Here is a 9,350-nt window from a genome sequence, read left to right as displayed (position 1 = left end):
ATATGTTTTTTTAGCAAAGACCCTAGAGAATACAATGGCGGTTGTTGCAACTTTTTATCTCACACAGTATTTGCGCAGGAATTTTTCGAACGCGTTTTTTTGGGGAAAAAACTGTTTTGTGTTTAAAAAAAAAACAAAACAGTAAAGTTAGACCAATGTTTTTGCATTTTGTGAAAGATGAAGTTACGACGAGTAAATAGATACCTAACATGTCACGCTTCAAAATTGCACATGCTCGTGGAATGGCGCCAATGTTCGGTACTTAAAAATCCCCATAGGCGACGCTTGAAATTTTTTTACTGGTTACATGTTTTGAGTTACAGAGGAGGTCTAGGGCCAAAATTATTGCTCTCGCTCCAACATTCGCGGCGATACCTCACATGTATGGTTTGAACACCGTTTTCATATGTGGGCGGGACTTACGTATGCGTTCGCTTCTGCGTGCGAGCACACGGGGACAGCGGCGCTTTAAAAAAATTTTTTTTTTTTTTTATTGTTAATTATATATTTTTTTTTATTTTGACACTTTTTTGAAAAAAAAAAAAAATTGATCACTTTTATTCCTATTACAAGGAATGTAAACATCCCTTGTAATAGCAATATAACATGACAGGTGCTCTTAATAGTGAGATATGGGGTCAATAAGACCCCATATCTCACCACTAGGCTGGGAAGCCTGAAATAAAAAAAAAAATAAAACGATCGCCGCTTCCAAGCTGAAGCGGCGCCTTTTTTTGAATGGAGAGGCCGGGCGTGACGTCATAACATCGCGCCCGGCCTCCGATGATCATAGAGACTCCGGGGACCATCTGGTCCGCCGGAAATCTCTATGATCTACATCCGGCGCTGGCGGATCCACTCTCCGCCTCACCGATCGTAACAGTGAGTCGGAGCAGGCACCGGAGGGCGGCGGGAGGGGGGGGACGTCCCCTCTCGCCTCCCATAGGAACGATCAAGCGGCGGAACGGCCGCTATGATCATTCCTATGGTGTAGAGATTCGCCGGCTGAAACCGGCAATATCTGAATGATGTTTGTAACTACAGGCATCATTCAGATATACCTGCTCAAAGCAAAGGACGTCATATGACGTCTTTGCCAGTAATCCAACCTCCAGCACAAAATTAATCAGCTGATTGGACTGTAAGATTTACTTTGAGGTGACCTTTTGTTTCATTAGATCTTTAACAAATTACGGAATCATGTCAAATTCATTTGTTATATTCGCTATCATTTCTTTCATATTAGTTGAAATTTGTTATTTTTTTAGATGCAAAATTCAGCCAAATTTCGATTTGTTACGAAACGAATTGCACATGTCTATGAGGTGGCACCAATGAGGTGGCACTGATGAGGTGGCACAGATGTGCAGTGAGGATGGCCACTAATATGGGGCACTGATGGGGCACTGATAGGCGGCACTGATGGGCACTGATAGGTGGCAATGATATGCAGCACTGATGGGTACACATAGATGGCACTGATGGGCACTGCAAGGTGGCACGGAAGGGCACTGATAGGCGTCACAGATGGGCACTGATAGGCGTCACGGATGGGTACTGATAGGTGGCACGGATGGGCACTGATAGGTGGCACGGATGGGCATGGATGGGCACTGATAGGTGGCACTGATGTACACTAGGAGATGGTACTGATGGATGCCATTCAGTGCCAAACAATAATGCTTTCCAATCAGTGATGCCCATTGTGGGCACTGATTGGCATCCATTGTGGGCACTGATTGGCATTCATTGTGGGCACTGATTGGCATCCCCAGTGGTCTAGGGTGGCATACCTGGTGGTGACATCCCTGGTGGCGTCCCTGGTGGTCCAGTGTGGGCATCCTGGGGGGGGGGCTGCGCTGATAATCAATCAGCACAGACCCCACCCGTCAGAGGAGCGATCAGCTCTCCTCTACTAAACGCGAGTGAGGAAAAGCCGATTACCGGTTCTTCCTGTTTACATCGTGATCAGCCGTGATTGGACATGGCAGATCACGTGGTAAAGAGTCTCCGTCAGACTATTTACCTAGATCGGTGTTGCAGTGTGTCAGACTGATACCGGGTGACTCCGGGTACTCCCACACTCCAAAGACATGCTGATAGGTAGCTGGCTTCTGTCTAAATTGGCCATAGTATATGAATGTGAGTTAGGGACCTTAGATTGTAAGCTCCTTGAGGGTAGGGACTGATGTGTAAGCTCCTTGAGGGTAGGGACTGATTTTGTAGCTCATTGCACTACCAGTGAGCTACAAAATCCCCAACTTGTCACAATGGGCTATGTATGCCATACATTCATAACTTAACAATAAACATAAAGACAGAAGTGTTAGGTGTTTTGTTTTAAAGCCCAACCAAACTTTTTTTTTTAACATAAAGAATGCTTAATGAAGCAATAGTGGAATATACTTGTGAATAAAATCAGATATACAGTATACAGAAGCTCAAATGAGCAGGTTTCACAACAGATTGGTGCAGATATATAGAAGGAAATCAGTAAAACAATACAACTAGGTAACCGCTTGTTTTTGCAGTGTTAGGACTAAACAATTCACCATAGAGCCAACAGCAGACCTCATATAGACCAATGGAACATATGTACAGGTGAGGCTGCCTCAAGCTCCAGGATTCCTTTGTGGGGGGGAGGGAAAGCGGGGGGGAGACTGGCGTTACCTCCCACATGGCACACTGTAGGTCTGCCCTAGTGATCTCATCTCTATTAGTAGTGTATTGGGCCTCCAAGGCAGTGGCTCTCCGCTCAGCCTGGATCAAAGTCGAGCCAGCCTGGCATCGAGCACGACCTATGGCCAATTGGTAATGGCCTCTAGCATGAATCTTGATGGCCTCCCAGGTTGATGTGGGAGCGGTGGTGGGTGGGTTGGCATCCCAATATTTCTGCATAGCTGACTCTGCAAACGGGACTATACGGTCGTCCGAGACCCAGAATTGAGATAGGCGCCACAGGCAGTCAGTGGGGGCAGGGTTCACATTTAGTCGTAGCAGGATGGGTGCATGGTCCGATATGCCTCTAGGCAGTATGGAAACCTCCTGTACCTTGGCAAGAACAGGGCCACTGGCATACACTAGATCAATGCGTGACATGGCCATATAAATAGCTGATTGGCAGGTGTAGGCCCTCAGGAGTGGGTTTTTCCATCGTCAGACATCTGTTAGATTGAATGTGGAGGCCCACTTAGAAAGCGGAGACTCCACAGCTGTATCCAGAATAAGCCTATCCATTTTAGGACTGGGAGGCATGTTAAAATCCCCTGCTAGAATCACATTATCAGTGGAGCAGTTTGCTATAAATTGGGTAACCTTATGCAGCACGGCCAATGACGCCGGTGGAGGGACATATAACCCCACCGCCATCATAGGGACATTTGCAATGACATCGTGAATAACCACAAATCTTCCCTTAGGGTCCAGATGCAGGTCTAGCAGAGCAAAAGAGAGGGATTTATGGACAAGCACACTCTCCCCTCATAGGAAGAATAAGTGGTGTGATAATAATGGCCCACCCAGGGTTTTTTGAGACTAAGAACCCGACTACCGGTAAGGTGAGTTTCCTGTAATATACAAACATCTGGGCGATATGTTTTAAGAAAATTAAATACCAGGGAACATTTAATACGGGAGTTCATCCCCCGAACGTTCCAGGAAATCAAGGTTAAGGGGGCCATAACCAGGAGAGGTGAATTAGCACAACATGCAGAGAAAAGACATCCGGGCCCCCAAGAGAAGACACCCCGCCCCATACTCCACACATCATTTGCCGAAAACACAGTAGTAGTAGTAGTAGTAATTAACCAGTAGTTAGCACCAAAAAAGTAGCATATAACACATTCCTTCAAACAACATGTATAACTTATCCCAGTCCAACACAATTCCAACCTGCATCCAAAAACTAAACAGGGTCAGCGACCAATTGGGGTCATGAACCGAAGGATAGTTAGTAGACACCGTATATGTAAGGCACAGAGAACAAAGTCTGAAGGAGATGCCGACAACGAGCGGGAACATAGAGAGTCATCACCCAGCCGAAGCCGGGGACACAAACTTATACAACCCAGGGCTGGGGATACAACCATCAGGTACATCCAGGGATAGGGATCTGTAGCAATAAATCAGGCAACAAAGACTGTAGGGAGGTACGTAGGGGGCATTCCCCTAATCTGCAATTGTCTCAGGAAATGAGACTCTCAGAGCGATAAAGGAGGGGGTAGTCAGTAGGGCCCGCACAGAAAGGCAGGGACCATCAATTTCAAGGTGGGCATCATAACAACCAGGGCCCTTAGGAGCAGCCAAAGTAGGAGAGTACAGTCCACAGGCAAGGGCACCGAGCCAGCAAAAAGAAGGGGGGTGTCGAGGCTGCATGGTGGCATAGGTAATCAGGTTTAAGGCAGTCTTGAGAGCCACCATAGAGCAGTACACAGGTTCACAGAATGTCTTCAGGGCATGCAGAAGATCAGGACAGGGGATGCCCCCGAAAGTAGGAACGAGGGAGATGTCAGATCAGAGCCTCTAACGGCGGGGCAGGGTATTCAGCCACTGCGAGGCCTTAGCAGGGGATGTGAAAAAATGAACACTCTCCCCGTCTTGGACCCGAAGGCGAGCAAGGAACAGCATACTGTACCAGTATCCACAAGAAGTCCGGAAAAAACATCAAGCAGGCAGCCTCGTGGCGGATTTCATCAAGTTTGCGGGCTTCATGCAGGATCAGGTCCGTTAAGTAGCCGGAAGATAAACTTACAAGGTGGAGCACCGAGGGGGCCGTGAGCAGGTGGAATCCTGTGGGCCCTCTCCATGGCAAAGAACGATGAGAAGGCTGCCTGGGGGAAATTGAACGGAGCAGCCGCTCCATGTAGGCAGATGGGTCTGAGCCTTTGGATCCCTCAGGCAGACCAATAATGCTCAAATTGTAGCGCTGATTACTGTTTTGACCGTCTTCGGCCCTCGATTCCAGGTGCCTCACCCGCACCTGAAGGGTATACAGGCAGGCTGAATGGTCCCGGACCGTATCCCCGACTCGGCACTCAACCTCCGTGACACGCTGGCGGACCTTCTCAAAGTCCTGCCTAATGAGGCCAATCTCCTGTTTCACTGTGTCAATCTTGGTGTAGAGGGAAGAGAGGATTGACAGCCCATAATATCTTACATAAGGGCGGCAAAGTTACTCTGCTCCGTAGGAGCGGGCTCCGGGCTCTCCGTCTGAGTCCCCATGTTGCTTACCCATACCACATGTGTGGAGGCACCCTCAGCAGAGATAGAGGTCATTTCTGGGTTGCAGTGTTCCAATTGTGTCTGGCTCCGTGTCCTCGTCCGCAGGGTGAGAACAGGAGCAGTTGCAGGTGTTTTAGGATTCAGTCAGAATAGGGAAACAGGATGATTTCCCCTCGATGGATGCAGAGTTCCTTAACTAAGCATCTTGCACCGTCGCCATCTTGGTCATGCCCCAAGCCCAACCAAACTTTAAATGAGCTAAATACATTCCAGGTGCATCTAAATAAAATTGTGCAAAGTGTTATGCCCCCGTACACACGGTCGGACTTTGTTCAGACATTCCGACAACAAAATCCTAGGATTTTTTCCGACAGATGTTGGCTCAAACTTGGCTTGCATACACACGGTCACACAAAGTTGTCGGAAAATCCGATCATAATCGGATATAAAACACGTACGTCGGGACTATAAACGGGGCAGTGGCCCATAGCTTTCATCTCTTTATTTATTCTGAGCATGCGTGGCACTTTGTCCGTCGGATTTGTGTACACACGAACGGAATTTCCGACAACGGATTTTGTTGTCGGAAAATTTTATATCCTGCTCTCAAAGTTTGTGTGTCGGAAAATCCGATGGAAAATGTGTGATGGAGCCTACACACGGTCGGAATTTCCGACAACAAGGTCCTATCACACATTTTCCGTCGGAAAATCCGACCGTGTGTACCGGGCATTACAGTTCATGCTCATGCTTTATTCTGATTGGGGAGCCTTAGTTGTAATCCAGCAACGATCATGTCAGACCTGTGCAGAAAAATCATGGCTTCCATACAGAAAGCAATGACCTTTTTTGCAGCATACTAACGGGGGGGACAAGCTTTTCTACTCAGAGTGGTTCTTTCTTAAAGGAGGAGTTCCAAAACTCATTTGGATGGGCTTCTCCTATGGATCACAGGAATGCAATTCTTTTTGCACTCCTGTGACAAGTTTTCAGCAGAGAGCCCACTTTAATTTTGCAAACACACACAAAAACAGTATTTAAACTATACGCAATTGCACAAAAAAAGGGTAGGGTAGTTTACAGACAGGCTAGGGCAGTATACAGACAGGCTAGGGCAGTATACAGACAGGCTAGGGCAGTATACAGACAGGCCAGGGCAGTATACAGACAGGCTAGGGTAGTATATAAGAGAAAACCAAACAAATAGCGCAGGTTACATGGTTCATATTTCCTTCTAATGTTGTTATAAAAATGTCCTTTTGAGCAATGCGCTCTTTGTGAGTAGAAAACAGTCTATGGATAGGGCAGCCTTTTGATGGGAGGTGAAGCCGCTCCAAATATGCAAAGGAAAAACAACAACAACAAAGGCGCCTCTTAGTAAACTGTATATTTAATGTTGTATTATCATTAAAAACACTCACATTTAAAACTTAGATAGTCCGGCATGGAAAGCTCAGTATAGGCATACAGGATTGCGTCCTCCTCTGTCCCACAGTCTTATTCCTCTGTTGCTGACGGCTAGCTTAAAAAAGGAGCGCGCTCGAGTGCGCAAGCTCTGAAACGCGTTGCCTTACGGCAGTACAGCACATACTCTGGATGTGCGTTCCAGCGTCCCTGCCTCCCTATTGACTATCGGCGGTATCCAAGCCTCGTTCTGGGAATCACTGATACCGGAAGCTTCTGCCACACGGACCAGCCGTCAGCAACAGAGGAATAAGACTGTGGGACAGAGGAGGACGCAATCCTGTATGCCTATACTGAGCTTTCCATGCCGGACTATCTAAGTTTTAAATGTGAGTGTTTTTAATGATAATACAACATTAAATATACAGTTTACTAAGAGGCGCCTTTCTTGTTGTTGTTTTTTCTTAGGGTAGTATATAGACAGGCTAGGGTAGTATACAGACAGGCTCTGATCACCAGAGCCCCCTTACATCACAGTCTGCAGCATCAGAGTTCACAGGGCAAGGGGGAGTTCTGCAGACCCTAATTTAAAGGGTAACTCTGTGGACTGTGGTGTAAAGGGGAACTCTGATGTAGGGGGGTCTCTGGTCACCAGCATACACTATGGTAATGTCATAAACCAGATGTGACCAGAACTGTGTGACTGCGACAGAGTGAACCAGACATAAATAGGTGAAAGTAAGTAAGTTTATTAAAGTAAATGCATATAAATGTGAACACACCACCAATACAAACAGAGTGAACAAACCAAACAACCAAACAGTGATAATAAACCAACCAGCATATATAGCAAAAGGGAGTACCAGAATCGTAGTCAAGCCAGGCCAGGGTCATAAACAGGAGATCAGCAGATGGGGGGCCAGGAGTAAACAGACAGGGAACAAGATGGAAGGGATCAGGCTGCAGGGCAAGGATCCAGGGATTCAGGAACAGATACAAACAGGTTCAGAATACAGGAATCAGGGTTCAGGATCAGGATCAGGATAACAGATAAACAGGCTGCAGGTCAGGGCACAAGGACAATACCAGGGCAAGGTGTTTGTGCACTTGCCAGGTTTTTATACTATTAGCTGCTATCAAACGCAGGTGATGCCTGACTGCAGAAGGTAATACCTGCTCCACACTGCCAGGATCCATCCGCTAGTGGACGCCAGTACTGCGGGCCAAAGATGACATAATACCAGCAGGGGAAAGCTCTCCTGATAGTTCCAAACTGCCAGGAGACACCTGCTGGTGGACCTCAGTACTGCATGCCAAATGATAGATATTACCAGGGGATGGAACCTTTCCTGACAGGTTAGGGGGGACACTGATGTAAGAGGGGAGTGAGGAAACTGATATAAGGGGGAACTTTTACATCAGTGTCCTCTGCAGATTATTTTCAGCAGATAGCAGTGGCAGGGCAGTCTGTCTTTGGCATGGAGCTGTCATGCGATAAACTGACCTAAAGTTTCTGGTGCAGTCCAGGGCACTGAAGGCAGGAATGGATCCTCTTCTCCTCCCGCTCCCCGTCCTTGCAGATTGTTTTAAATTTGTGGAAAATGTGCCTTTATGTGCACTGGGTCAGTGGACCACCCTGTCCCAGAGCCAAGCTGAACTGAGCCAAGCCCTTCAGTGGACCGCCCTGCCCCCATAGCCAAGCTGAGCCCTTCAGTGGACCGCCCAGCCCCCCGAACCAAGCTGATCCGAGCCCTTCAGTGGACCGCCCCACTCCCCGAGCTAAGTCGTGCCCTTTAGTGGACTGCCCCGCCCCTGAGCTGAGCCAAGATGTGGAACGAATCAAGTGACATGGGAGAGGAAGGAGATCGGGTGGATTGACACAGGAGAGTGAATGACAGTGGCTGAATCGACACAGGAGCTTGCCTTGTTCTCGTCCATCGAAAATTGCGGACTGGACGGGACAAGAGCAAAGCTCCCTGGGCCAAGACACAGCACTGGACAGGCTGTCACTGAAACTGGCCCACTGAGCCATCGGTCCACTGGCAAACTCCCAGTAGTCCTGATGGCAAGTACATGCCTGGCCTGGTCTTACACCCGTCTCAGGCTCTCAGCGAGCCGCTGAGAGCGTGAGACGGCCCGCTCTGCCCCTACACAGCTCAGCGATCCAATAAGCGCAGAGAGCTTGTCAGGGGCATATCAGTGGCCGCCGGGCAAATATGCGTGCACACAGGTGCACAAGAAGCTCTTCCAGGACAATTCTGCTCAATTCCCCACCAGGGGGCGCCGGAGCGCTCCCGCGTGTGCCCGTGCGCGCGTTCGCGCGTGCGCGCGCGCGCCCGTGCGCGCGCCCGTTCGCGCTAGCGCTGTTTGGCGCCAAGGCGCCTTTAAAAGGATGACAGGTGCTTCTGTCAGATGCTGTTTGTCTGCAGCTCTGTACCTGCGTTCCTGTTTTCCGTTTGATTTGTACTTACCTGTGACCCGGCTACGTCTGACTATTCTCCAGTCTCCAATCCGACCCGGCTTGCCTGACCTTGTTTATCTGATTATCTGTTGCCGAATCTCTGCCTGCCTGACTACTCTTGGATCACCCCTTTGCCATACCTGCCTGATCTCCTGCTGAAACGGACTGTCTGACTTGCTTCTGCCTGTGTCCTGGGACGCTGCTTCCAGCCTGCCTGACAAGCATCCTGCCGCTGCCTTCTCAGCTACCTGCCTGTTTACCGGCC

The sequence above is a fragment of the Aquarana catesbeiana genome, linkage group LG08 (genome assembly GCF_042186555.1).
Source record: "Aquarana catesbeiana isolate 2022-GZ linkage group LG08, ASM4218655v1, whole genome shotgun sequence".
NCBI classification, from domain to species: domain Eukaryota; kingdom Metazoa; phylum Chordata; class Amphibia; order Anura; family Ranidae; genus Aquarana; species Aquarana catesbeiana.
This window is presented reverse-complemented; position numbering follows the sequence as displayed.